Source organism: Camelus bactrianus, chromosome X (assembly GCF_048773025.1).
Source record: "Camelus bactrianus isolate YW-2024 breed Bactrian camel chromosome X, ASM4877302v1, whole genome shotgun sequence".
NCBI lineage: Eukaryota > Metazoa > Chordata > Mammalia > Artiodactyla > Camelidae > Camelus > Camelus bactrianus.
In genome coordinates, this window is record NC_133575.1 from 117189612 (window position 1) to 117214957 (window position 25346).

Genomic DNA, 25346 nt, shown 5'->3' on the forward strand with positions numbered 1-25346 from the left:
TCTCCCCATCCCAGGGCAGCTGCGTCCCCATTCCTTCTTGTTGACGGAGCAGCTCCCTCCCTACACTTTGGTCCTGCCTGGTAGGGTCCCTTCCCATGTATTTCAGAAATGGTCACTGGGCGGCCCTGGATCCCAGCGTCATAGTCTGGCCCTGATGCTTTCGTGACTGGGCCCAGAGGGCAAGAACACAACCTGGGCAGGGGGTGGGGCGTGGAAGGAAGGGTCGTGGGCTGGGAATCAGGCGTCTGCGAGCCCCTCAGTGAGCAGCTCCTCCTGGAGAAGAGCAAGACCCTTCCTGTCCTCAGCCCAAGAGCCGCCCTGGTCTGCGTGGCTCCTGTCAGCACTGATCACGGCCTGCTGTCGACCCCAAGTGACTTCCCTTCTTGTCCACACCATGGAGACTACAACAAAGGCACTGCGGCGGGCCTGGGAAACCAGACTCCAATGACATGGGTAAGGCACCAAGGCTGAGTTAGCAGAACACTCAGTGCATGAGGTCAGGAGAGGGGAGACAGGTCCTGGCTCTTCCTCCAGCAGTTCAGGGCCCCGAGTGTGGCTGGTGGGATCACCCAGAATCAGGCCACTGCCCACAGAAAGACCCTTTCTTGCTGTAAAGCGGGGGTCCCTAACCTGTTCCAGCACAGAGCTTACTTTTCAATTCTCCCAGTCTTAGCTTCCTCATGGGAAATGAGGAGAACCGTGGGGAGCGAGGTGTGGCCCGCAGTCCACTGTCACAGAGGGGAGAGGGGGAGCCTGCCAGCAGCACAGCAGCAGACGGACTGGAGCCACAGGCTCCCTAGAAGCTGGACAGCCCGGAGTCAGAGAAACACACTGCACCGGTGGCAAAAGACCTGGCTTCTTGAGAACTTTCGTCTGCATTACCCAGCATGTTAACTACGGTTAAGTAAAGTACAAACCACATGTCTCAGGAATGCCTCTTAGATACCAGTGAGGGTGTCGAGGCCATGTTGGGCAATCCCTTCTAAACATCTACCTTGAACAGACAACATGTAGAAATGGCAAACAAGATCAATGTTTTCCACAGCCTAAGACTGCAGATGTCTGAGACAACTGCCACCTGAACACACCCACCCCACAGAGAGTGGGGCAGCTGGAGGAGGGGACGGATTCCTAGGACCTACTGGGACGTGAACATTACCTACTGCAGGCTGCTGTGTGTGTGAGAGAAGGTGGGGACGTTAGGAAGTATATGGCGGAAACGATGGAACTGGTCCCAGCACGGGGTAGATGGGGCCGAGGTGAGGACAGGCCTTGCTGAGCATAGTTTCAACTTCTGAATCGTGTAAAGGTTGACGTAACCAGAAAGAAAATGAAAACAAGAAGCCACAGAAGGGACCATGCCTAGTATCCATGGAAGGGAAGGCTGGCCCCTGGGAGAAGCAGGTGGCTCCGGTTCTGGGGTGGCCTGTGGGGGTGAAGGCAGGGGCACTTGGAGCAGAACGGAATGAGTCGGGACACAGGAGCCGGCTGGCAGGGCTCCTCGTGCTGGGCAGTGCCGTGAGCAGTGAGCAGCTAAAAGAATGAAGTGGTTAGAAGACTGAAGAATAAGACCACTTGGTGGTGCTGGAGAAGGAGAGGAAGACGTAAAGGGGCTGGAGGGGAAGGAGAGGCTGGGCAGCAAAGAGGTCTTGGCGGGGCCAGGAGTTGGGGCCTGGGTCGGGCTTTTTCTGAGCATGAAGGCAGCAGTCAGGGGACTCTGAGCAGGGGTGGGGATGAGCTGCTGTGTGGAGAATGGCCTGTGGGAGACTTAAAGAGGGTGGCAGGGAGGACCCGTGGGTAAGGATACTGGAGGAGCGGGGATGTTACCGGGGGTGGAGCAGCAGAGCAGACTGGTGTGGGGAGGAGGGGCAGGGGACACGTTAAGGACCATGGCCAAGTCCTGGGAGGACAGCGGGGCCACTGACGGTGGATAGGGAAGCCAGGGCCGGGAGCAGGTGGGAGACAGCTATGTCCATGATTAGAAGCTCCAGGACAGGGGAACACAGGCTACCAAGTGGGGAGACCCTTGTGTTCAGACTCTGACTTGGCCTAAATTAACCGTTTGGGTTTTTTAAAGTTCTTTATTGTGATAAAATATACATAACATAAAATGTACCTTTTCAACAGTTTCTTTTTTTTTAAACTTTTTTGTTGAGTTATAGTCAGTTTACAATGTTGTGTCAAATTCCAGTGTAGAGAACAATTTTTCAGTTATACATGAACATACATATATTCATTGTCACATTCTTTTTCACTGTGAGCTACCACAAGATCTTGTATATATTTCCCTGTGCTATACAGTATAATCTTATATATCTATTCTACATATGCCTGTCAGTATCTACAAATATCGAACTCCCAATCTGTCCCTTCCCACCTCCCTCCCCCTTGGCAACCACAAGTTTGTGTTCTATCTCTATGAGTCTGTTTCTGTTTTGAATTTACGTTTGTTTTTTTTCCAACTGTTTCTAAGTGGACAGTAAGTTTTTAATAGCACCAAAGATGGGGAATAAAAGGGCCTTTAACTCTATCTGTAATATTCTAGTTCTTTTACACTGAAATTACTTGAAGCAACCATATTGGGTTACTTTCAATTCTGTGCACTGAGGGGCGCAGAGGTGTTCGTTACTTTATTTTCCAACTGCTACTTCTGTACTTAAAAACAAATGAAAGCAACTGGAAATAGACTCACAGATATAGAAACCTTATGGTTACCAAAGGGGAAAGGAGTGGGGGAGGGAGGGATAAATTAGGAGTTTGGGATTAACAGATGACACTACCACATATAAAACAGATAAACAACAAGGACCTACTATCTAGCACAGGGAACTATATTCATATCTTGTAATAACCTCTAATGGAAAAGAATACATGTATGTAAATTTATAACTGAATCACTTTGTTGTACACCTGAAACTAACACAACATTGTAAATCAACTACACTTCAATACAAAGAAGAAAGGAAGGAAAGAAAGAAAAGCTTCAAAGGAAAAAAAAAAAAGCATACTAAGAAGCCTGGAAGCCTGCTGGGCGTGGAGTGGAGGTAAAAATGATGCAAAACAGGTAATCTAGATGAGTTTACCCTTCGCCCAGCCACCGTTCAGTCTCAGGGTGACCTGAGGGAGAGAGGCCAGGCTGGGGTGCCAGATGAGTCCCCAAGCCTCCCACTGCCCACCAGGGAGTTTACAGGGTTTGCTGAAACATACTTTTTTTTTCAAAGAAATCAAATAGCCCTCTTCATCCTACCTCTAATCAGACCCTGTACATGGGTGTGCACACACACATGCACACACACTGACAAGACCGTGAGAACTGAGCACCTAATTCAGTTTATACATTTTAGAGCTGGGAGTATCCTCAGAAAAACCACCTGTTCAAGTCTTAAGTTGTCACAGGGGAAAAGAAAAGCAAGTACAACTTGACAAGGGAACTGTCCAGGTCACGCCCAAGTCTACATGTGCTCAGAGTGCCCTTGCCCTGAGCCAGCCTCTGCTAGGGGCTGGGAGGCCAGGGTAGAATCAGCATCACTCTTTGGTCTTCACAAGCTCCCAATTTAGTGGGGGGCAGGGAGGCAAGAAAGAAAGAGCGATACTCTCCTCTGTTCCAGGCCCAGAGGGAGTCCACAGGGGTTCCCTGGAGCAGAAAGGCCTGAGCTGGGTTTTCAGGGCTGAGGAGGAGTTCCACAGGCCAACAAGGAGTACTCAGGGCCGGCCGGACCAGATGGGCATGGACAGTGATGTGACACCCTCCCCGGAGGGAGAATGGGTAATGACAAGTACCCTGGGGAACCAGTGGCTCTGGGCCAGCCCTCTCTCGTCTACACGTGGACTCAGATGGCACTTCTGAGAAGCCTTCCCTGCGCCTTCCCCCTCCCGTGAGCAGGAGCACCCTCTGTGCCCAGACAGCTTCCTTTACTGCATCTCCTTGCTCAGCGCACAGGACCAGGCACGGGAGCAGTGCTTGACAACTGAGTGCCACAGTCATAACCCAGATGTCCTGCTACCTTCACACCCTGAGTGAGCAGGCTTGGAGTAAGTGAATGAATGATGACTTTGGGCGCCTGGGCACTAGGGAGTTGGGGCTGGCCGGAGATGTTGCTGGGGTGGTCACAGAGGGTCTGGGCGCCATGCATGCCCTGGCCAGCCGCGGGCCTGCAGAAACACCTTGGAGGAGGAGGAGGAGGAGCAGCACCAGCACCAGCACCCCACCCTGAGGCCATGAGGAAACAACTACAAGACAAGAGTCCAAAGAGAGGGGCCTGGATTCTCCCAAATGGTCCGCAGCATGGGGCAAAAAAGGGCCGAGGACCACCCCAGTTAAAGAAGATGGAAGAGATGGGATAACCAAAAGCAACACGCAATCCTACACTAGCTCCCTGGTCCGAAGGCGCTAAAACGGCGGTGGTGGGGTATTCGCAGACTGTGAGTACGGTTCCACCTGAGCCTGATGCTCAAGTCCCTGGGCGTCACAACTGCACTGTATACTCTTAGGAAAGCATGGCAGATGGTTCAAGGCAAGCAGACACAGCACCAACTTGGCGGTCTGCTAACAAAGGGGGAGATGATACCAATAAATCTGGAAGCTGTGCGGGTTGACAGGAACATTCTGAAGCAATGTCAGGTGGGCTTCCTAACAATTAAAGAGAACGCCTTCATGTTACATGAATATATTAAGAGAGAAAGCTGGACACTTTGCAGAAGTGGCTCAAAGAACCACAATGTTTTCAACAGCGTAATGCTCTGTACAGTGAAGCTGTGAGTGTGAATGAAGGTGTCAAGATATTTTCCCTGTGCTAAAAAAAAAATTCACTGCCAAAGGCAGCCTTGCCCAGGACCCAACTTTTCATACAAATGGAATAACACATCTGTGCATCATGCAGGAGGAAGTACAAATGTGTGGGTTATGGTGAAAACAGTCAGCTGAGGCGATGCCAGACACAAATGCCAACGGAGACTTCAGTGTCCCCGGTGTTCTTTTAATCACAGTTGGCACTGGTTCTGTGAGCTCTGGTTACCAAATCACATAGGTTTGGCATGGTCTACCCCACCCCAGTTTTCCCCATAATAACTCCTATTTTTTATTGTGTAACTTGTAGAACACAAGATTTGGAGGGAGTATGCACATGTCACAGCAAAGCAGAAGGCCTTCACACATCTTAAGTAACTATGAAGTATGAGAAGGTTCTTGGGTGAAAAAACATCACTTGGTAATTTTGCTGCTAAAACAAAAGCATTAGATCAACTCTTCCTTTGATCTAGAGAAGGAAATTAGAGTTGCAAGAATCTTGATTTCAGGCCAAATCACTGCACCCCGAGGGGTTTGATGGCGAGAACTGACTGTATGTAATGAAAGGAACCTACAGCCATAGTGCAGAAGGCAGCCCTGGGAGGCTGTGCCTGGCATGCATCTGACCCCAGGCTCTCGGACATCACAGGGGTGCAAACAGCTGACAGCCGGCAGGTGCAGCCGGCCAGAAAACTGCAGGCAAAGTGGGATGGCTCAATCCTCAAGGCTTGCAGATTAAAAACAGAGAAGGCTACAAAGCTAGGTGAAAGTAGCAGCTAAACGGTGTTTTTCACTTGAATTGGAATCCAGGCCCCTCCAAAGTGAGCCTGAAGAAACTCCCAGAGCCCAGCAATATCCTGACCTTTCCCAATTCCAGTCCTGTTTGCACCAGGTCAATCTCAGGAGACGGCTGTCTCCGCACTTTTCATTTCCAGAGATCCGCCCCATGGAGCTACATGAGGGGCAGGGTGGCGGCGATTTCCCCAGGTCCATGGTCAGGGAAGGGCCTCGGAGTGGCTGCTTCCACCCTGAAGTATCACTGGCTCAGTGCTTCTAATTCTTTCGGCCTCCAGTATGAGCTGCAGAATCTCAGAATCAAGGAGGCTTCTCTGCACAAATCAATAAAGGCAGCAGTGCTTTGAGATGCCAGCTTCAGCCCCTTTAAAGATCTGAGAGAAATCAAACTTGCACCAGAAGAGAGTCTCAGGGGTCTCTAGGGAGCAAACGAGGGGATGGGGTTCAGCAAGGTTTCCTCCCAGGATGATGAATGTGTTCTGGAACTAGAGAGAGGGGATGGGTGCACAACACCACGAATGTGCTAAATGCCACTGAATTGTATACTTTAAATGGGTGAGTTTCACGGTATGTGAATTCTATCTCTATTTTTATAACAACTCACTAAAACAGCAGCTGACTTCACCAGTTACCCTGAATCGTAAAGGTGGGTTTTGCGATGTGCAGGCATGTAGCTGTGCCGTCCATTCAAGAGAAAGAGGCCAGTGTGGGGACCTATGGTGACACACGCTAGACCAGACCAAGCTGACCCAAGTGCCACCTCTGAAGCCCAGGACATGGTAACCATGACAGTCGGAAAGGAATTTAGTCCAAGAAATTTAATGTCTAGGCATTTAGCCACGTTGAAGGTTGTTGGCTAAATATTCTGAGGGCATTTGATCGATCTTTTTTTTTTAATTGTAGTAAAACGCATGATCTAAAATTTACATCAGCAGCACTTAGTACATTCAGTGTTGTGCAACCATCACCACCATCTAATGCCAGAACATTTCATCGCCCAAGGAGGAAATCCCATATCCACCAGGCAGGTTCTCCCCCGGCCCTCGGCAACCGCTCACCTCCTTCCTGTTTCCATGGATCAGCCCCTTCTGGACCAGGTTTCCTATAAATGACATCATGTAACACCTGGCTTTCTGGGACAGGCTCCCTTTACTCAGCATACTCGTCAAGGTTCACCCACGCTGTAGCGTGTCCCAGAACCTCGCCCTTTCTTATGGCTGAGTAATGCTCCATGGTACAGAAACAGCACACTTTGCTTATCCCTTCGTCTGCTGACGGACATCTGGGTTGCTTCTTTCTACCTTTAGCTGCTATGTACAAGTTTTTGCATGGATGTATGTTTTCAATTCTCTTGGGTCTACACCTAGAGGGGAATTGTTGGGTCACACGGGAACTCCAGGTTTAACCTTTTGAGGAAGTACCAGACTGTTTACCATGTGATTTCCTTTGGGGTTGATGAGAATGTTCTGGAACCAGAAAGGAGTAAAGAGGGGTGGCAGGAACTGCTTCCAGTCTGGAATGCTTAGCAGGCAGGAGTAAGCTTTAAACAGAAGTCATCACAATGGGGACACTAGGAACAGGGCAGGGGTGCCTTGTTTCACCCACTCACTCATTTAGTAGCTAACACAGGTGAGGACATTCCAGGTACCGTGCAGAGCTGTGTGAGGGCCCAGGTGCTAGAGCAACAAGATGTGTCTTCTACCTGCATCCACTTCTCTTTCTCCTGCTGTGGACAATCTTCTAAAGCATATAGTTAATAATGAAATCAGCAATTTTGATGAAAGTTGTGAAAAGGGAGATACGGGAGCTGGGGGAGACCCATCGAGGAGCCAGGGAAGAGCTCCAGAACATGGCTGTGAGATGGTGACACTGTGTCCCATGGATGTGGGCCTGCTGGGGGTGGGGGAAGGATCAGGTCCAGTGTGGTCAAGCTGGTAAAACTGGGCCATGACCGAACCCAAGCTGGGTGGCTTCACACCAACTTCAGTCCCCATGAAAGCAACTGCAGAGGGAGCTGACCAAATGAGAGAAAAATGGAGAAAAACAAGAACCAATCCTTTTTTCCTCTTTTTTTGGGGGGGGGGGGAGTTAGGTTTATTTAATTTTTTTTTAAATGGAGGTACTGGGGATTGAACCCAGGACCTCATGCGTGCTAAGCACGTGCTCTACCACTGAGCTATTCCTGTCCCCCCAAGAACCCAATTCTTATTACTGATGCTTCTGTTATTTCATCTCTTCCCCTGGAAAGCCTGCATTGTTAGGACTTGCTCTCCAGCCTCCACATCTAGCGACTTCTGTCACGTTTCCCGGCAACCTTCACTCCTACACACCTTACGGCGGTCCTCTGCACAAATGGGTGGACACGCACCTGGGCGGAGCTGGCCTCCAGCGTCCCCATGACAAACACCCAGTCTTCAAGCCCCAGCAGCCCATCTGCACAGACGCTTTCGGCACGCTTGTCTTCTCAGTTCCCAGCTGCTCCCTGCTGCAGTTTCCTGTCAATACTGTTTTCTTCTCACCTTTGTATACCTTATGTAAATAAGTCTTACAGGCTTCTATCAAAATGTTGGCTGCTTTTATTGAAGAACAGAATATTTACTAAAATAAATCTTCAGCACAGAGGCAACCTATTTTGAGGGAAAAAAAGGGGGCAGAAAGGAGATCTCTACTAATGGAAAAGAGAATGCTAAGGGTCAGCTCACTTTGTCTCAGTATCTCGTAAATGTCACTTGAACTGAATGCCCTTGTTTTCGTTCCTGTGCCTTACACTGGCGTAAGTCACCCCACATATGCATGCCTGGCAAACTTGTTTCCCGACTATAACATATGAGCCACTGAAATGACCAACAAAATACAAGGAAAAATCTCTCCATCAGTGCTGGCAAAGCAGAGGGGCTGCCGAGGCTGGGGCACGCCCACAGACTGCTGCAGGACGACGCGCGGCTGGGGTCTGAGACAGAAGCCCTGCTTGCCAGGTTCCACCACACTCAGACGTGAGCAAGAGGACCTGCCAGGGAGGTCCGGGGATAGGGTCCCCACAACAGAGCCCTAGGAAATCTTTAAGGTCAGAATGATGAGACCTGGGAGCCAGGCTGAAGTGTAGTTTGCTGGTGGCAAACGGAAGGGCCTGGAAGCCCACTAGTGCTCGACGTGGAATGGCCAGCGGCAGGCTGAGGGGCTTCTCGAGGGGCTTCCCTGGGCACCACTGAGAGCAGGAAGGGGCAGAGAAGGGCTGTGGGGCACCAGGGACCCAGCGCTGACAGAACACCCAGAAAGAGACACACGGATCCAGAGGAAGGTCCTACGTGCCTCAGTGACCTCCTCGGCAGCACCATGGGCGCCCCCCGACCAGCTTCTGACCAGAGGGGTTCAAAGCCAGTGGGAAGTGGCAGGCAAGCAACATGGATGAAAGCTCTATCCCATCAACAACTCCAGGGTCTGGCTAAAACCTAAGTACTGTGTCTGTCAGCAAGACAATATCGACAAATCAGTCCTTCCCTGTGCACAAGCACTAACTGGGCAGAAAATGAGATGGGAAGATGAACACCATCCCTCCAGTGGAGATCCCAACAGAGTTCTCTTCTTGATGTGACATTTACATAGAATGAGAGAGCACGGGGCAGGGCCGGGACTTGCTTCTTGGGACAGCGGCACCATGTGCCACAACAGAGACCCATCCCACATGGATTCAAGAATTGGGTTCAAACAGCAGGTGACCACTTCCCCCAGAACTGCTTTCTCCTAGTCCCTAATAGAGAACCAAACAAAGGTGCAGAGGAGGAGTGTGAAGGGCAGAATTCATCAGACAAGGGAAGGAACAGAAAATGGGATGCAGTGCATTTCTGAGCCTGGCAGCCTAGGAAAGGATTCCAGAGGACAAAGCTGCAGCAAGACTGAGCTCCTGCCCCAGTCCCACCCCGGAAGCCGTGCTGGGGAGCCCACAACACCCCGAGACCTCTCATCTCATAAGCTAGAAAGAAGCAATTGGGTGGGAGTCTGGGACTTTTTGCTTTTTGGTCCAGGAACTACAGGCGTTCCTGCTGGGAGGTGTAGGAGAAACAGGTCAACTACCCAGTGAGTGGGAGGCAACTGCTCGTGGGTGCACACGGAGGCAGGGAACCACTGGGAGCCTGGGTTGCCCCCTTCCCACATCCCTCCAGTGGCTAGAGTGAGCCTGGGTGTAAGACATTTAACACAATTCTTAGGACAGAGAGGAGACTCTAGATATTGCTGAAGAGTACCCCCGACTGTAGGTCCCACAGCTGTGCAGCTTCTCTCTGACCACAAGGCACCGAGCTCACGATGCCCAGAGGGGAAAGCAGTGCGAGGGAAGCTGAGAGAGCGGGAAGAGAGGGCCAGAAGCCCTGCTGTACCGAAGCACACAGGACGGCTGGACGAGGCCATCTAAGCCTGAGCCAAGCTGACAAGAAACGACATGATAACTCCAGAAACATATTACGGCCAAATGAAAACAAGGGAGGGAGATGGCTTTCCCAGGAAAGGCAAAGTCCCACCAAGAAGAGAACACACCACAAGGAAAGGAAGGAAATTCCTCAGAACTTTATAAGAACATGTTCTCAGTAAGAGTTCAAAGATGAGACGATAAAACAGAGGCAGATGAAAGGGCAAATTCCCAAGCCAGGGAAACAAACTGCAGACCAAAACACATCATCACAGAACTAATAAATACATTTAAAAACAGCCAGAAACAGAACACACATAGCTGAAAATCAAATTAGACAAACAGAAAATGCAGATGAAAAAGACAAAAGCTAAAGCAATTAGAGTGAAGCTAATAGCATCGGAAGAGAGACAGAGACAATCCAACATAAGGATAATTTGTGTCCCTGTAGTAGGGAACCCAAAATATGGAACAAAGATGCCATCAAAGATGTATTATAAGAGAACTGACCTGAAATGAAGTCGATCTGCATCTGCAGCCTGGAAGAGCACACCATGTTCCCAGGAAAATGTGATAGAGGACACTCACCAGTGAGAGAGACCCTGGTCAAAGAATTCTTCGGGCACCCGAAGGGAGCTGGTCATATAAAGAGGGGCCCAGGCATAAGGAGCAGTAAGAGCCAAACCCTTGATCCAAGGAACAATCTAGCAGATTTCAGGAAAAGCAAGAGTGATGGGTTGGAGCCAAGAAAGCAAGGCAGAGAAATTCAAACTGAGGCAGGCCTGGCTACATAATTTGCAGGGCCTCTTATTCAAAAATAGAGGATTTCGAGACTGCCGCAATAGAGCATTAAACCAAGCGTGGCTCTTCTAAGCCCTGGGCATCATATAGGCTGCATATTTAGGAAGCCAGCCCTGCTTCCGGGCAATAGACTTTAGAGTTTATTCCAAGAGGGATGAGAGGGCCCGAAAGGGCTTTTCTCAGGGGGGTGACACAATCAGATGAACAGTTTTAAAAAGCTCACTCTAACTATATGGAAGACACAGTGTGAGGGGGGACGAGGGGGTGGGGGGACACGAGCACTGCAGGGCAGACTCACAGTCTGGGGTGCTAAACATTTATTAGGGATTGACATCTGTGAATGGGAGGGAGAGGAAGCCAACCTGGGCGGAGGAAAAAGCCAAGTGCAATGCAGGCCCCATATAGCTCCAGACCACCTTGGGCAGCAGGGCAGGGCGAGGGGTTTGTACCCTCCCTCATTCTGCCCCGCCCCAGGCACTGCCCTGGAAATGGCGTGACCAGGGTAGGAGGTTCTCACAGCTGAGGCCAAGCCCAAAGGAGCAGGCCACTGGCGGCTGGCTGCTGACCGCACTCCCCGCCAGGAATGCACACAGTGACCCACAGGCCTGCTGCATAGGGGCGGCTGCAGACTCTGAGCAGGCGGTGCAGCAGCTGGTCTCAGGGCCATTGGCAGCGGGCGCATGTGTGCGGGGTGCAGAGGAAGCGCCCGAGATCAAAGGGCTCTGACTTCTGTATTTCACATTTCCAGTGTTGAGGCATTTCGCCTTCTAGAGATCTAGGCCTGAGACAGGTATCTGACAGTCCTCAGCACAGAGGTCTGCAGAGCCAGGTGAGCGAGCGAGGGCAGCTGAGATGTGAGCCCTGGGCAGAAAATTAGATATTATGTCTGGACTCGTGACAGGAGAAAGAGTCAGCAAAGGAGATAAAGAGGATGTGGTAGTAGGAGGACGACCAGAGTATTGGTGGCGAGCAACGGAGAGCAGCTCTAGCTCATTTACAGATGAGCACCTGACTGAATGGCTCCTGGAAGGTGGAACGTGGTGAAATTTGCATGGTACAAGTGTACTTAACACCATGAAAGTATATACTTAAAAATGGTTCAAATGATAAAAAGTTTTTGAAGTGTATTTTACTCCAATAACAAAAACTGGGGGTGGGGGGTGGGGAAAGGCTATTAGGTGGCCAGAGGGTTGGAGAAACAGGTTTGAATCTAGTTGGCCAGAAACAATACTGCAAATCCTGCCGCCAGGCTGGGGCAGGGCAGCCAGCACCGCCTCTGCCACCCTGCAGGGGGCAGCACTGGCCGCTGGTCCTCCCCCTGCTGGCTCTGCTCCCCTAGAGCAAGTGGCTCTGACGTGCAGGTCTTAGGCCATTTTTTCCTATAAAGGGGAGACAGTAAATATTTTCTGCTTTGCAGGCCACACGGTCTCTCACAACCACTCAGCTTGCCAGTGGAGCAGGAGAGTAGCCTCAGACAACGCACAAAGGAAGCAGTGGGGCTGGGATGCAGTGAGACCTTATAAAAACAGGCAGCGGGATGTAGTTTGGGATGTAGTCAGCTGACCACCATCCCAGCTGAAAGGGAAACTATGAAAAGAAGCCTTTGGCATGTTTAGTGACTACAGTCAGAGGTCGCTTGGCCTCCCATCAACTCATAAGATGAGGTGACAGTTCCCGAAACAAAGAAGGGGGCTCAGATATGAAAGTGGCCAAAGAAAACAAAGCCAACGAAGCCAGTGATGCTGCACCAGGAGAGTGTGCAGGCGGTCCCAGAAGAGACACAGGGGAGGGGTTTCCAGGAGGGAAGAACCACGTTAAGAGGAGGATTCAACACCAGCCACCGCAACGTCGGACACCACCAGGCACTGAGCAGAAGTCTGAGGTGAAAGGGCAACAGGGAGTAGCCCAGTCTTGAAAAGCTTGGCCAAAGTGGGAACAGAGAACTGGGCAGAAACTGAGGAGGAGGGAAATGGAGATTCCTGGGGAGCATAGCAAGCCGCTGTCACCAGTGGAGCTGTCTGCCAGAGCTGCACGGGGGCAGGGGGGGGCCGTTTCCAGTGATGACAAAGTCCAGGTTGTCACTTCAGCAATGGGTGGCTGAGGTCACTGGAGCATAGGTGATCAAAAGACAGGGAGCCAGGCACCAGGAGGGCCCTCTACGTGCACACTCAAGTCACCTGTGGGATGGAAGGGTTGGGGACAGCAGCAAAGACTGTGTGCCTGGCAACAAGTCTTCAATGGAGGGAGACTGTCCAGGGTGTTGGGCAGGCTTGTGACAGGGAGTTGAGTGGCATGAGTGTCACAATGTGCTTTTTATGAGCATGTGGACCATGAACAGAGAGGACATGCTCCTCCTCCTGTCCGGGGTGTGTGGGTTGTGACAGTCAACTGGTTGCCCTCTTGGAATGAGGTCTCTCTGGGGAGGTGGGAGCTCGAGAGGAGAGATCTAACCCGGATGGAGCCTGGGGGCCTAGGAAGGACTCCCTGCAGGAAAAGATAGCTGAGCTGAGTCTTCAGGAACAAGGGGCAGGAGGAAAGACGGCAGGGGAACCGTGGACAGAGGCCAGGAGTATGAGAGCCATCCTGCATGGTCAAGGGGCACATGTATAAGAAAAGGGGTGCTAACTGAAGAGAGAGGAGGCATGTTAGGGGTCCTGGCAGCATCTGAAGAGAGGGTGGACACCCTTGGGTGTAAAGCAAGAGAGTGGGGTGTGACACTAGGGACTGCACAGAAGGTAGAAGACATGTGGGAGAGGTGGCGAGTTACTGCAGAGTCCCAGAGAGAGAGGTGGAATGCCTGGCCCAGGTCGGTGGCGGAAGGGATGGAGGAGAGAAAGCTGGGAGAAATAAAGGAATGACAAGCAGGGCTCCCAGCTGGAGTGACTGGCGTTGCAATCGACTGTGACACAGACCAGAGGGCAAGGGGTTTGGCTGTTACGGCTTCTGATCTATCCACCTTATTTTGGGGGAGGCAGGAGGGTGGTAGGGCAGGCAAATGGGAGGAGAATGGGAAGGGGGAAAAGGCCAAAGAACCTTCAAGTGCCTTGTGTGGTAACATCTGATTGGCGTGCACATATGCCCATGAGCCTTTTTTCTCACACGAAGGAAAACAAGTTCTAGTCCTTTCATACTTCTTTTTGGCGCTCTTTGTCGCCACCTAATGGGACGTCAGCTGAAGCACAAAGATTCCCCTGTGGACTGACCTGCAGCTGACTGGAGGCTCCTGAGATGGCAGGCACCCAGGCAGTGGGGGATGGGATAGCACCTGATGGGGAAGAACCTGTTCAGCTAACTGGAGATCTAGGGTCCATGGGATCACCTTCTGGAAGATCAGAGGTTCCTGGAGCTAACAGATATTCATTTGTTAATAATATCTAATTCAACTTAAGATAATTTTCATAAACGCGCTTCGACCTTAACTTCTCCGTACTCCCAGCATCAACAAATCGAATTGGGGTGGCTCAAGAACAAGGCAAAAATTCTGGGGCGCTTGAGCCTAGCTGAGCTCAGGTTCTGGTTCAAGTGTTAAACATGCCACCTGTAGGTTTAGGCGGACTTACTTTGTAAATCTGAGCTCTGGGAACAAAACAAAGAGCTACACCCCTTCCTGCCAACTGCCTTCCTCCCAGAGCTCAGACAGACCTACTTGTGTCACTCCCTGAACAAGAGGAGGAACAAGTGCCACAGTAGAGGTGACAAGGGCAGGCTGTGGTGGGTGAGCAGAGGCGGTCACTGCCCTCCGCGGCTTCAGCCGAGCAGGGAGCACAGGCAGCAACAGGTAACTTCCTCATCATCTGAGAATGAGTGGAGAGACGCCCACAGAGCCCAGTGCCAGGGTAGGGGACAAGAACATGAGGGCCAAAGACTATGACAGGGTTTAACTCCCCTTTCTGCCAGTGAAGAGCTGCAAGAAGGAAATCAGTATTTTCACAGGCCATGGAGAGGCCCAGCTTGCCTCGTGTGGGCTGGTATAGATCCCATGAGCGGATCCTGATGGGGCAGGCAGACAACAGCTGGTCCGGAACCACGGCATGCGTGTGTTGGGAGGGGAAAGACTGAGTGGAGGTGTGATCCCAGGAGCTGACCAGTGGGGACGTGGAGATCATGCACAGAAAATACTCTTCTGGAAAGCTTGGCATGAAGAAGATATGGGGTATCCAGAGGTCAGTGGTGGGAACAACAAAAGGCCAAGACAGAAGACACATGGAATTTGTAATGGAATGTAAGGTAGCTTTAAAAGGATGTTCACTGTTTTTCCTAACGGGTGTCTTAGTCAGCTTGGGCAGGCATAACGAAATACCAGACTGGGGGTTTAACCAAGAGACACATATTTCTCACAGTTCCGGAGGCAGGAAGTCCAAGATCAAGGTGCCAGCAGAGTCCTTGGTGAGGGTCTCTCCTTGCTTCATAGACGGCTGCCTTCTTGCTGTGTCCTCCTCAAATGGCAGGGAGTGAGCTCTGTGGTGTCTCTTCTTCTAAGGGCACTAATCCCACTGGGCCCCAATCTCATGGCCTCATCTAATCCTAACGACATCCCAAAGGCCCCGCCTCCAAACATCCTTCACAAATTTGGGGTTAGGGCATCAACATACGAACTGGGGGGATACAAACACTTTAGTCCATAACAGTGGGGATGCTTATGTCCTATTTTCAAATGGTAAGTGAAAGAAAAAGCAGGATGTGACACTACATATACCATACGACACCAATTAAAACTCATTCCAAGAGTGCATAGTACAATTTGAATATATCTAATGCCACTGAAGTGTACACTTAAAAATGAACTAAAGACAAGAAAAGGCAAGAAAGGAGAAAAAATAAAGAACAGAAAATGTGGAAAAAATCAAATGCACAAAATAGAATGGTATAAACAAATCTAAATACATCAGTAATTAAATAGATGCTAATGGATGTAACAGACAGAATGGACTTTAAAAATATCCAGCTATTTGCCATTTTCAAGAGCTACATCTAATCCATACATACACAGAAGGGAGGAAAATGAATAGCAGCAGTGCTGACCAAAAACACAGGTGGCGCAGCATGCAGCACTACTGTGAGATTCTGAAGCAAAATCCAAGGCAAAAGCACTGTCAGTTACAAAGAGGGCCACTTCATAATGCCAAAGGTTTGATTCAGCAGGAAGACAAAATGGTTTCTAAAACTGAAAATCTGGCCTCAAAATAAATAATAAAGCCAAAACTAACAAAGCCCACGGAGACACTGGTGTGTCCAGCAGCCCAGCAGGAGACTGTGACACACATTCCCCAGCAGTGGGGGGTCAAGCAGAACAACAGGAAGAAGAGAGGACACTTCCTCTGACCCACACAGCCCATGCTGGTCCCAGCGGTCACATTGTTCATGAGCCGTGAGGCTGATGCCCCGCAGACCACGTTCTTGGAGCACAGTGCCATTTAGCTAGAACTTGATTTTTTAAAACAGTAACTAGGAAAAAATATCCCAAAGCCATGTACTTGGAAATTTAAAAAACACATTTCTAAATAATTTATGGGTCAAAGAAAGAATCACAGAGGCAATTTAAAAACCCTTCGAGGAACTTACACTAAGTGAAATAAGCCAGACACAGAAAAACAAGTATTACATGATCTCACTTATATATAGAATTTTTAAAAGTCATACTCAAAAGTCATACTCATAGTAACAGAGAATAGAATGGTAGTTACCAGGGGCTAGAAGATGGGGGAAATGGGGAAATGATGATCAAAGAGCACAAACTTTCAGTTATAAGATGAGTAAGTTCTGAGGCTCTAATATAAAGTAAGTGACTATAGTTAACAATACTATATGGTATACTTGAAATTTGCTGAAAGAGTAAACCTTAAATGTTCTTACCAACATACCCAAAGAAATGTTAACTATGTGAAGTGAGATATATTAATTAACTCAATTGTAGTAATCATTTCATAATGAATACCTTAAAGCATCACATTGTACACCTTAAAAAAAACATGTTGTACAACATAAAACATTTAACAAATCAGGAATAAAATTAAAGGAAAAAAGTGAAAAAAAAACCTTCGAGCTGACTTTACGCGGTAATGCTACACATCAAAACTTGATGCAGCCAAAACAGTTTGGGCATCAGTTTTAAATGCTTATGTTTGAAAAGAAGGTTGGAAATCAATGAACTAACTTTACAATTTAAGAAGTGAGAAAAAACCAGACAATGTACCCTAAGAAAGAAGATATGATAATAGAGATAAAATTTTACATAACTTAATGAACGGGAAAGTACACATACAGTAATAAAGGACAACAATGCCACAAGTTCACTCTCTGAAAGACTAGAAAACGGACAAAAGTTCTACCAAGACAAGGAAAAAAGGGAGCAGGAACAAGTAACAACACCAGAATGAAAAAGGAGACAAACACAGATGTTACAGAGGTTTATAAAAAGATAAGCATAACTTCATGCTAGTAAGTTTAGTAATGCAGACAAAATGGACAAAAATATACATTAGCCACACTGACCTGGGCAAGTACAGTATGGAAATAAAAATAGGTTTCCAAGGGCGTGTATGTGTACAGAACACCTCAAAGGACACATACAAGCCCCTGGAAGCAGCTGTTCCTTGCAGAGGGGCCTGGGTGGCACAAGGCAGACTCAAAGACCAAGAGTCACTCTAGAGTTTGTCCTCCCTGAGTGGTGAACCACGTGCATGGGCCAGCTGCTCAATACCAGATACGCCCAGAGACAAGGAAAGGCCTCACCTGACTGTATGCACAGACCAGCCCAGGAGGTGGAGGGTGACATTTGCAGCAGGAGCCAATCCTAATATTAGCTGCTGCCAGGTCTTGTCTGTATTTCTATCTGTCCTTTTAATGTTCACAAATTTGGCAGGTGAAAATGGTATCTTCTTTGTTGTCATTTGTGTCTCTTTGGTTATTACTGAGGCAGAACTCTTTTCCTATGTTCACTAGCCAGCTGTCTCTTCTTTTGAATCTCCTGTTCATATTCCTTGCTCATTAGTGGTGACTGGTAGTAAGTTAACAATAAGAACTGCTGCATTCAAGTCTAGAATGGAAAGGAAATGTAAAAATCTGCCCAGGTACACTCACAGTGACTGCTGAATAGCCCAAGAGCACTGTTCCCACTGTCCAATGGGAGGCATTAAATCTAGGATGATTCTCTGCATGGTGATCTGCAGCTGAACTATTTTCCCCAAACACTTTAGACTTGCCCAAATGCCAAGAAATTGCACTCCAGCACTCATTCATTCATTCAGTCACCAAACAGCCTCTGTTTTTCAAGCACTTCTGTGCTCTGATGGAGGCCTTGCTCACAGTGGGCACCAGCAGTGCTTCCTGGCCTTTCTCACCCACTTCCCAGAAAGGCCCTTAGAGCTGCTCTCAGTACTCCTAAGTTACTAACCTATCGCCCAAATGAGAAGTCAATCAAAAAGTTCAGACCATGACATTTTCCCAATTCTTTCACTATCATCACTTTACATACAACCTCATTGCATGCTTGCAACACATCAAAGCAGCATTTAACTAAAGGCAATATTGAGGCTCAAGGAGGAAAAAGTGACCTAGAAGCTACTAGGTGAAAGAGCTGGAATTTAATCCTAAAGCGACGGGGTTTAAAAAGCTTATGTCTGTCCACTCTATTCAAGATAAAGCTGTGAAAGCATCAAGGTCCTGGGTTGCAAGCAACAGAAACCAACTCTAGCTAACTCCAGTCACGAAGAAGTTCTGTGGCAGAACCTGGGAATGAAGAGAAGACTAGAAAACTAAGCCCAGAACAGCAGCTGCACGACTGAAAACAAGGCTAAGGTTGTACTAAAGGGACCGCCTGGTTAGGACACACACCCTGGGCGGCACCACCACCCCATCATCAGACATTAGCCACTACTGCTGGCTTCCTGATGCATGTGCCACTACCATGACTTCTCTCTCATGGTCTCTCAAAAGTCAAAGTCCCTGAGGATAGAATGGGTTTGGCCAAGCCTGGGTATCACTGCCACTCCCCAACTTCTGGAGACCAAGGGGCAGGAATATCTGTCCCCTGTTGCAGGCACTGCTAGCTGTCCTCCCGCACCCAGGCCCTCTGTCTTCTTAACAGGACCCCGTGCCCAGCTAAGGAAAGTTATTTCCCAGCTTTCCAGCAGAGCTGGGACGACGTCTGGCTGATGAGAACACAGCAGAGGGCTCTGCCTGTCCTATCCCTCTTCCCGCCTGCTCCGGCTCATGGACTGGGGCAGAGCACACCTCCCCACTCACTGTCTCTGCACTAGCTCACACGTCTGGCTTCACTGACGGCACTGAGGAGGAAGAGACTTTAAAAGGCCTCTGGGTGTCTGCGTCCTCCTCTTGGGCTCCTGACATCCACCTAAGAAGAGACCATCCCTGGCAGTTGTTTCTCCCTCCTGGGGCCTGGAAGGACAGGCTTGAAAACAGATCTGCCCTCATCCTACAGCTGACCCAGACCCATGAGTGAGAAACTGTTGTTGGAACTGCTATTTGTTTCTCAGAAAAAGAGGATGGACATGGGGATGGAAATGACTGAACGGGACTGGAAGGTGAGCCAGCAAGTGGTCTTTCGTCTTTCCCTGGAGAAGATAAAACGGCTAGAGCTGCAACTGCCATCATGTCTCCACAGGCAACCTTGCAGATGGAAGTCACCTGCTCAGGGTGATGGAGGAAAAAGACTGAGGGGCTCTAGATCCCACATACTTATGGAGCCATCACAATAGCCATGGATAGCCTGCCTCCAGACTTCAGGGCACACAGAAGAGGAGAGCACCACAAGTCTCCAACTCCACCTGCAAGCGTTCTTAAGTAGAAGCTAGGATCTACCTGTTTTCAGCCCACGATCCACAGAGTAGGGGATTCTTTTCACACAAAAAAGGTTTCAAGATACTCAGAAGCCCCCCTCCGCCAAATGTTCCTGATAAGCCATATGTGATGTTTACTTGCTATATACACTTTGTTCACCAAGTTATCACAATCACTGTAACTTGAGTTACTGAAAAATAAAAAAATAAATTCTGAGATTCTTTCTTCCTATTTGTTGGCTAAAAATGCAGCCTTTGAATTCTTTATAAGTGAATTTAAGAGACAAAAATAAATCCAGATAATTCAGAATTGTACTGAAGACAACACATATGCCTTCTATGCGATAAGCTCCCAGCATTATTTATTCAAAGAAAACTCGCCTCACTGAAAAAAATATAAAAAGCTTAAACTAAAACAATTAATGATACAACATACCACTTCCTACACCAGACTCCTTTCCTTTCCTTTATAGCAGTGGGTGTCATCACCTGACCAGAACAAAAACAAAACCGGTTCTGAACTGCTGAAGACTCAGAAAGTTCAATTAGCCAGAGCAGCCTAATTTCCTGCACTACAGTCACCGAGCAGGGAGGCGAGCAGCCCGGGCCTGCTGAGGAGCCTGGGCGCCAGGCCCAGCTAGCGGGCGTGCGCACACGTGTGCCCAGAGGCTGTGTGCTGAGCCAGGAACCCTGCTCCTACGGCCCCCAGGAGACCCAGGATGAAGTACATCAGTCGTTCATGCCAGGCACTGTACTAAATATGCAAGGAAGGCCCCAAAGAGTCGCCTGGGGGTCTCTGCTCCAGAAGCTCATGACCCACTAGGAGAAAAGCTACATGCCAGAAAACTACAGGGCCTGCACCAGATGTCTGCAGGGGTCGCTAAGGGCCCAAGGGAGGAGTGGTCAGACCTCCAGGTCTAGGAGCCAGGGTGGGCAGTATCAGCCTCTTCAAAGGAATCAGCTTCTGAGGTTCCATCCAGTCAGGCAGAGAATCACAGAAGCCATTCTCACGAATACTTTAAGCAGCACATCTGTTGGCAAAACACAACTATTGTTACACAAATAAGAAGCTGCAGATTGCAAAGGCACCTGACAGCCTTTTTAAAATTCATTTCTCCTGTTTTGCAAAGCTGCGTTGGGAAAACATGCTGTTAAATTATACATTCATAAAGGATGTACAGACAGACCTCAGAGATACTGTGGGTTCAGTTCCAGATCACCACAAAAGAGCAAATACTGCAATAAAGTGGGTCACACAATGTTTTTGGTTTCCCAGTACATATGAGTTATGTTTATACTAGACTGTAGTCTATTAAGTGTGCAACAGCATTATGTCTAAAAACATGTGCAAACCTTTATTAAAAATCCTTTATTGCTAAAAAATACTATTTTCTTTCAGAGCTTTCAGTGAGTTGTAATCTTTTCACAATAGTAATATCAAAGATCACTGATCACAACTCATCTTAACAGATATAATAATGAGAAAGTACGAAATATTCTGAGAATTACCAAAATGTAACAGAAACACAAACTGAACAAATGCTGTTGGAAAAATGGCACCGGCAGACTTGCTCGATGCACAGTTGCACAAACCTTCAATTTGTAAAAAATGCACTATCTGTGAAGCGCAATAAAGTGAAGCACAATAAAACAAGTTCTTTATGTTTAAAAAGTGGGGGAACTATGTGGGTGCTATTTAGACTTTCATCAATTTCCTCCATGTTTCTGGATAGCTGCAAATCTCCCCAAAGTGACTCAAACTCTAACTCTACACATCTGCCCTTTATGTGTACCTTCTACTCCAGACTGTAGATCTGATTAAACCATAAACAATACTGTTCCTCTTGGCCACATAGAAGCTAATGAGTCAATAAGCAGAGCAGGCTGCATTCTATTCTGTCCCTCTTAGCTTAAGACAAAATCTGAGGGCAAGGTCCCACTGCAGAATCCATCCATCCACCTAATAAGTATGCATGATTCAAGGCACTGGAGACACAGCAAGGAAGAGGCAAAAAAACAAAACAAAACAAAACAAAACAAAACCCCTCTGCCCTCACAGGGCTTAGACTCTAATGGAGGGAAAGGGAGAGGGAAGGGGGGTGGGGGAGAACGTGAACAAGCACAAATAAAACCAACAAGCAAAGCAGTGTATATACGGCAGATGATGACAAGTGCTGGGCTAACAGGGGAAAGTGGTGGGGTGGGGGCAGGCATCAATTTTCAGGGAGGGCAACACTGGGAAGGCAACACTTAAGCCAACTTGAGGGAGACCACAAAGGAAGCCAAGTGATTCCTGGGGGAAGAACGTCCCCAACATAGGGAAGCCCAGGGGTCAAGGCCCTGAGGCAGGGCTGTACCTGGAGGATCCAGAGAGGGGCATGGAGGCCAAGGAGGCCACAGTGGGTGAGTGACAGCAGACTGGCAGAAGAGGTGAACAGACTGGGCCTTGGAGGCCACTGTAAGGACTTTGGCTTTAACTCAGAGTGAGAGGGGAGCCCACATGTTGCAGGACTGAACAGAGATGCAGGGTCAAGGGCAGAGGGAGGTAGCGAGGGTAAGAACTCAGACCAAGATGGAAACAGCGGAGATGGGGAGAACTTGTCAGGGAGAATGAACAGAGTTTGTGGACAAGTGGGCTGTGGTCTGAAAGAAAGTATTCTGGGTAACCAGCACCAGGTTTCTGACCTGAGGAGCAGGAAGATGGAGTTGCTGCTTACTGGGAAGGGGAGAGCAGGGAAAGAAAAGACGCACGGGGTTGGGAGCTCCGGCTTGACCAGGTACAGCTAGAGAAGCCTGTTAGAAGCTGAGCAGAGCTGTTGAGTTGGCACTGGGAACACAGGCCCAGAGTTCACAGGGGCCAATCAGCCTGGAGACATCAAGTTGGTTACCAGTGGCTGGCAGATGGAAAAAAAAGCCACAAGGCTGGATAAGATCCCCTCAGGAGTGAGGGTGGAGAGGAGCATGAGCCCAAGGCCCGCCGACAGCACACGGGCACAGAGGGACCTGCACACACCCACCGAGGACCTCCTGAGGACCCAGGGGCACTAGACACCATCCTAGGCACCTGAGCTACCTCTGTGAATACAGTGAACAACCCCACCTGGCAGATGTCAGTCCTAGCAGGGACAACAGACAATTAAGATAAACTCAGTCACCTATTCTATTAGAAAGGGACCAAAGCTATGGTTTGGAAAAAACAGGGCAGTCAGCATAGGCCCAGCTGAGGAGATGCACTCTGGCGGAGAGCCCCAGGAGAGGGAAGGGACTGACTCACATGGATACTGGGGTCACTGATGCTGACCGGTCAGGGAAGAGGAGAAGTGACAACTGGCCCTCAGATTTGAAAATATAAAGGTCACCATTTGTGCCGGCAAATGACTGACTAGAAAGGGCTCAGAAGAGCATGTGGAGAGTCAAAGAAGAGTTCCGCTAGAAAAGGGAAGCAGAGAAGCTCGAGAGGTGCTGGGGCCAAGAGCAGCTGGTGTCAAGGTGGGAGAAGCAGCAGCAGGCGGTGGGGATGGGAAGGACCCGGTACTGAGGGAGGAATCTCCAATGTGGGACAGGGCCGGAGAGGTGGCCCAGAGCAGGAGAGGAGCAGGGAGTGCGGGCCGACGCTGGCAACGGGGTGCTGGGCCTGTGGGCGTTCTCTTCTGATGGCTCCCTGCTCTCCAGGCACCAGGAAGTGAGGGATCAGCTGCGAGACGGTGGAGGGTGGGAGAAGCCAGGAGAGACTGGGGAATGGCAGTCAGGCAGTGTGAAGTGCCCCTGAGGTGAGTGGACATGACCTTGAGATGGGAGCAACCAGGAGGCTACATCCAGCTGCGGGGTAGAGCAGGAGCAAGGCAGGCGGGTGACTGGGTTTTACCAGGGTTGGGGCTTCATTAAACTGAGCATGACAAAGCAAGATAGTGGCAAAGCTGTGGGGGTGGTACTCCAGGGAGTACTCACGACCGCCCTGCCATCTACAATGGGAAGATGTGTGAGGATACAAGGGAGGCAAGGGCCAGAGAAAAGATGGGAACATCAGCGGTACCCGAGTGCCTGCAGTGTGGAAAGGACTAACGGTGCTGGGAGTGGAAGCGGCGAGCGGGACATAACGACAAAGGTGAGGGCTAAATCGTCCGGCACCAGCACCGGCCAGTGTAAAAGCCTGACTCTGAGAAAGAATAAAAAGATGTGGTGATCCTTCAGAGCATGTGCATCTTTAAAAAGTTGTCTCGAAGAACACAATTTTACATACTTTCACTTCTGAATGTTTCATTTCCGTGTCTCATCATAGAACAGGTAGGTACAGAAGTAGGAGGATGGACTTAAGGTAACACGTGATTTCAACTACACAGACTTTTCAGGGAATAATGAGAGCTGTCCTATTACAGCTGCCAAACCGTGGCGACCAGACAGCAAGGAGCCATGCAGGCGCTACTTAGGACGAGACAAGCATCTGATTAAATCTACCATGAACGCCTTTAGCCAAACTCCTGTGGCTATGCTGCATGGAATCGGACTGAACTGCCACTGCCCATCTGCTTATAGCTTGGATTCCACTGAAAAGAACTGTTCTGTGGGGACTCCTGACCTTGCCTGGGCCCTTCTATCCTGGAGATGGACAGGCTTCTACAGCAGGTTCACTGGTAGCCCCCAAAAGGTATGTATACGTCTTAACCCCCAGACCCTGTCAATGGGACCCTATTTGGACTAAGAGTTTTGTAGATACAATTAAGTGAAAGATCTTGAGTTGAGATCTTCCTGTATTTCAGGTGAGAAGACACACACATAAGAGCTGGCCAAGTGAAGATGCAAGCAGAGATTGGAGTGATGAGACCAGAAGCCAAGGAACGTCTAGGATTTCCAGGCAGCCACCAGCAGCTACAAGAGCCAAGAAAGGATCCTGCCCTAGTCTCTGAAGGGAGTGGGGCCATGCGACACCCTGATTTGGGACCTCTGGCCCTTGCACTGAGAATCCATCCACTGTTGGGTACTTTGTTGCAGCTGTCCTGTAAGCTCACCTGCTTCTCCTTTAGCTCTAATTCTCACCAGATTCCTGAGCTTTCACAGACGATCCATGCACTTTCCACCCTCTCCACCTTTCTCAAAGAGGAAGTGCCTGCCAGAAGCCTGCCCTCCCATGGCCACTCTCCAAGCAAGGACTCTGTTCTTCCAGGACCCTGTCTCCTCTACCTCCACCTCCTTGTGCAAACGTGCTCTCACAGCCACCCACCTGATGAAGACTCCGCACTCCACCCCCATTTCTCTGGTCCTTATCACAACAAACTTCTCAAAAAGTCATCTACACCCAGTCTCCACTCCCTCACCACCCATTCACCCACTCCAACCTGGCTTCTGTCCTCACCACCTCTGATGAGGTTCACCACAATACAGCTAGTTTCTCACTTAAATCTATCACTAGAGGATGACCAACTGTATACATGCATTTGCTACCTAGCCCTTCAAACCTCAAAGAAACAAAGTACAGATGTGTGAAGAGGAAGAAACCTCCAACAGAGACGACAGAAAAAATGGCAGGAGGGGACTTCCGAACAGACGAGATATGTCTCACTAATTTCTAAATGCTGGAAAGAGGAGGAACATGTTGGCTAAGGGACAGAGTGAACGTATGACAAGGAAGTGGGGGCCCGTGCGCCTGTTAGAACCCCAGAGGGGCTCGTAGAGCAGACCAGGGGTAAGCAGTGCCCCTCCAACAGTAAGTACGCACAGGTCATCGACCTGTCAGATTATGGTCCAGGACCGTTGGGGGCTGGGCATC

General features: G+C 49.3%; 1 protein-coding gene across 2 annotated transcripts in view; it reads right to left on the bottom strand.

The window, feature by feature from the left end:
- MECP2 (methyl-CpG binding protein 2) overlaps window positions 1-25346 on the bottom strand; it is a 60321-nt gene that overhangs the window by 12255 nt on the left and 22720 nt on the right. Inside the window, exon 2 of one of the 2 annotated variants that reach the window (XM_074359275.1) lies at window positions 20492-20613. The exons of the other annotated variant lie outside the window; for it this stretch is intronic. The gene's annotated coding sequence lies outside the window, so the exon portion shown is untranslated. The remainder of the gene's footprint in view (window positions 1-20491; window positions 20614-25346) is intronic. 2 annotated transcript variants of the gene reach the window in all.